Source organism: Sapajus apella, unplaced genomic scaffold (genome assembly GCF_009761245.1).
Source record: "Sapajus apella isolate SASKATOON/1434 unplaced genomic scaffold, GSC_monkey_1.0 scaffold8, whole genome shotgun sequence".
Lineage (NCBI taxonomy): Eukaryota > Metazoa > Chordata > Mammalia > Primates > Cebidae > Sapajus > Sapajus apella.
Window position 1 is genome coordinate 6,668,418 of NW_022436948.1, and position 4,931 is coordinate 6,673,348.

The window sequence follows — 4,931 nt, forward strand, 5'->3', positions numbered from 1 at the left end:
CCACCATCATCACATCTGCTACCTCCACCACACCACCACCATCACTAACACCACCATCACTACCATCACCACCACCATGACCACCACTACCACGATCAACACCACCACCACTACCACCATCACTACCATCATCCCTACCACCATCACCACCTCTACCACCTCCACCACACCACCACTATCACCACCACCACTACGACCATCACCATCACCAGCCACCACCATCATCATGATAATCACCACCACCATCATTATGACCATAACCATTACCACCATCACTACCATCACCACCACCATCACCTCCACAACCACCATCACTATCACCACCCCATCACCTCCACCGTCACCACCACCACATAGCCTTGTTATGTTGCCCAGGCTGGCCTTGAACCGACCCCTGGGCCCAAGCAATCCTCTCATCTCAGCCTTCCTAGTTGCTGGGATTGCAGACATGCACCCATCACTCCCGGCTTAGTACTTTGTCTTAAATACAAACAGTCAAAGATTGCCAAATATCTGAGGAAAACAACTTACATAAAAATAAAAAGGAAAGTAAAACAAACAGAGAAAAAAGAGAATTAGAGAAAACAGAGAATGCAATGAGTTGAAGAAGATGTAAAAAAAACTATATTTAATAAACTTGGAATTAAGAAAAATAATGAACCTATGTAATAAGAATGGGAAGCTATTTAATAAGGGAATATGCAGAGATAACAAAAAAGAGCTTTTGAGAAGTTCAAATATGATTGATAGGAGAAATGCAAAATATATATATACCAATAGAGGGAAAGTAAAGTAGAAAATTGAGAAAATATCCCAGAAAGTAGAAAAATACAAAAATATGGAAACTGGGAGAGAAAAGATAAGAAAATTAGAGAATTCATCCAAGAAGTCCAACATTTAAATAAGAAGAATTCCAAAGAGAAAAGAAAGTGAAAACAAACTGGAAATGAACCCGCATAGAAGTCCTCTAACATTTTGTCTTCCAGAGTCGAGGGGCTTGACCTTCCAGATTACAGGGTCCCAGCAAACGCCTAGCACAAATAACGAAGACCTCTACCAGCTACCTCAACATAAACCTTCAAAACCAATAAAGAGGACCCTAAAATCTCGCAGAATTGGGAAAAACAAAAATAGGCAGATAAAAAGATCTGGAGACAGACTGGCATCAGATGTGATCTCAGAGCAGCTCTGGAAGTGGGAAGAGATGATGGAGTGGCCCTTCCCAGTTCTGAGATGCAGCAATGCCCAGCCTGAAATTCTGCACCTCACCACCCTGCAAACTAAAGCAGGAAAATGGAAGGCATTTGCTGACATGCAATGTTTAGCAGGACTTTTTTTCAAAAATAATCTTTGTAGGACTATTTGACCTTTCTAATATCATACATGTAATATTTGATAAAAGTTAATATTTTAATATTCAAAAAACAATCTTTTTATAGCAAAGTAGTCTGTTAGGAGAAATAAGTTCAAGATATCGATTCTATGACATAGTGACTATAGTAAATAACAGTGCATTGTATTTTGAACATCACTAAGAGAGTAGATTTTAAGTGTTCTCACCACAAAAGAAAGTATACGATGAAACGCAGATGTTAATTAGCTCAGTTTAGCCAATCAACAATGTATACATATTTCACAACATTATGTTGTATATGGTAAATACACACTATTTTTATTTGTCAATTTAAAAAATAAAATATCACACAAAAATGAAAAAATACTCATTTGGTTACAAAGATGCACTTAACACAGAAATTTACCACAGCCAAATTCCCTTCTTATAGCACAATAAAACCAGGCACAAATTTCTAAAATAGAATTTAATGGTCCTAAGATCAAGGAGATTAAAATGCTCATCTCTGGAAGGTACAATGAAACTGGGCCACCACAGTGCAGTAGGATGAATGTTACAATCCTCTCAGAAAGCAACTGGAGGTACATTCCAAAGCCATAAAAATATTTGTGCATTTTTGTCTCACCAAAGGAGCTAACGGGAATTTACCCTAAGGAAATATTCCAAAATAAAGAATACTATTTCATGGTGACAACCAGTGCAGAGTTATTTCTAATTAAAAATAGTGAGCAACCACAGGTTCCAAAACATAAGCGTAGTGAAAAACTATTATGCTGGACACAGCGGCTCACACCTGCAGTCCTAGCGACTTGGAAAGCTGAGGAAGGAGGATGGCTTGAGCCCAGAAGTTCACGACTAGCCTGGACAACAAAGCAAGAGCCTGTCTCTGAAAAATAAATTAATTAATTTAAAAAAAAATTTTTTGAGATGGAGTCTCACTCTGTCGCCCAGGCTGGAGTGCAATGGAGTGATCTTGGCTCACTATGACCTCCACCTTCCGAGTTCAAGCCATTCTCCTGTCTCAGCCTCCTGAGCAGCTGGGACTATAGGTGCCCGCCACCACACCTGGCTAATTTTTTTTTTTTTTTGTATTTTTAGTAGAGACAGGGTTCTACCATATTGGTCAGGCTGATCTCAAACTCCTAACCTCAGTGATCCACCTGCCTCAGCCTCCCAAAGTGCTGGGATTACAGGCGTGAGCCACCGTGCCCAGCCAAAAAATCTTTTAAAAATGTATGGAACATCAACTTGATGGAATGTTATACAAAATATTTAGATGACCATTATGACACCATAAAGGCATAAACATTTATGATACAATAAGTAAAAATTTAAAATATAGGAATAAGTCAATTATGATACATCAATGTGATAGAATATCAGATAAAAGTTTTAAATGATCATTATGAAGCCTATAGCCACAGGAAGAAAAGATTCTAATGCTATAAAAAAAGGAATGAAAAAAATTAAAAGATATTGCAATGGGAAGAAATAAGGAAAACATGATTCCTGGAATTTGTGGTGAACAGAAAGAAACTATATTTTTCTACTACCCTGTCCCCCTTCTGTTTCTTGGGACTCTTGGGGAAGAAAGTAGCTTTGTCTAAGAATTTAATCTATAAAAGGTTAAAGAAAAAGTCATTTCAAAGGTGTGCCACATCATTATTGACAAAGAATAGAAAATTCCCTTTTGTTTAGACAACCCCCAGTGGGCCTTTGTAAAAACGAGACTCTCCCCTCCTACCACCCTCTGGTCTGGGGTCCAGAAGAAGGGGATTAGGAAGTAGCAGGAATATGGGAGATGTCTATTGAAAGAGAACTTGGATTAAGAAGAGAGATTGAGCTTGGGTAAACAAGAGAGATGGGGGAACTTTCTAGAACATAGGGAGGAGAGAGGAAGCTAGAGAACTGGCAGCAAGCAGGGACTCAAGGGACTCTGCCCAAATTTCCAGTAGTGGGAAGGAGTTTTTAAAAAGCCAGGACTACAGGTATGAGCCACTGTGTCCAGCATAATAGTTTTTCACTATGCTTATGTTTTGGAACCTGTGGTTGCTCACTATTTTTAATTAGAAATAACTCTGCACTGGTTGTCACCATGAAATAGTTTTCTTTATTTTGGAATATTTCCTTAGGATAAATTCCCATTAGCTTTTTAAAACAATGATGTCTGCAATTTTCTCTTTCCCTTTGTGGGAAAATTCCCCCAAAATCATTGTCTATGCATAGTCCTTCCCTCTCACTACCAGTCCTCCTTACACCACTCTGTCTGGACCACATGCATCTGCCTGTACCTCGCCTCAGAAACTACTTCTGTCATGGCCTCCAATAACTTCCATGTCATCAAAGCCAGTAGTCACCTTTATGGCCTCACCTGACTCAATCTCTCAGCAGCATTTGTCATAACTAACATCACTCTCTTCTGTAAAGAGTTGAGCTCCTCCTGGGCTTCCACAACACCACACGCCCCTGACCTCCTCCTGCCTTCCCCACTCTCCGTCTTAGCCTCCTTAACTGCTCTCACCTTCCATCTTCCAGCCAACTTCAAACTTGAAGCCCCACCTCCACCCCCACTCTGGTCTCCCTTCTGTCAGTTCTCTCATTACTTTGTTTCATCCACTTTTCGTGACTTCAGCTCCATCTACATGCTTGCAGCTTCCACGTGTGCATCTTCAACCAGATTTCGCAGAGACACAGGTCAGCGTGCAGCTGCCTACCTCACTTCTTCACTCAGCTGTCTCATTCAAACTCAATTTTCCCCGTCAACATGGTCCTCTTTCAGAGCAGAATCTAACACACGCTGGTTAGAAGTCATCATGGAATCCATCCCTATCCACATTCAATCTATCAGCAAGTCTTAGCAATTCTCGTGAATTAAACGTGCACACAAGTCAAATTCATGGTACTGGCTTTACTAGCATAATTCTCTATTTAATTATACATAATCAAAGATGAGACATCACTAGAAGAAAAAAACTTAATAACACTTATCTTGTTCTTGAATTGAGATCTAACTTGTCCCATTTTTCTGAGACCAAAATGCAGTTTGGTTCATTTAAACAGAAATAAACCATAAGGGCATATATCATTATGAAATTAACTCATATAAAGCTATATGAGAAGTCAATTCAAAACAAAAGAATTGTATAAACACAACCTAGGAGCTCAAATGCTTATATATTTAATGAATGCACTCAAGATTATTCAAAGTAATGATATTTCCTAACTTCGGTGTTATAAAATTTGCCATGAGTTGATAACATAGCATAAACATGAAAAGCATAATTTTGGAACGTTAGTAAAAACTGCATTATCGCCGGGCGCGGTGGCTCAAGCCTGTAATCCCAGCACTTTGGGAGGCCAAGGCGGGTGGATCACGAGGTCAAGAGATCAAGACCATCCTGGTCAACATGGTGAAACCCCGTCTCTACTAAAAATACAAAAAAAATTAGCTGGGCATGGTGGCGTGTGCCTGTAGTCCCAGCTGCTCAGGAGGCTGAGGCAGGAGAATTGCCTGAGCCCAGGAGGCGGAGGTTGCGGTGAGCCGAGATCGTGCCATTGCACTCCAGCCTGGGTAACA

General features: G+C 40.0%; 1 protein-coding gene across 2 annotated transcripts in view; it reads right to left on the reverse strand.

Annotated features, from left to right (window-relative positions):
- The window catches only part of LOC116550806 (SH3 domain-binding glutamic acid-rich protein), a 65,771-nt gene that overhangs the window by 34,140 nt on the left and 26,700 nt on the right, over nt 1–4,931 (reverse strand). The gene's annotated exons all lie outside the window — the stretch shown is intronic.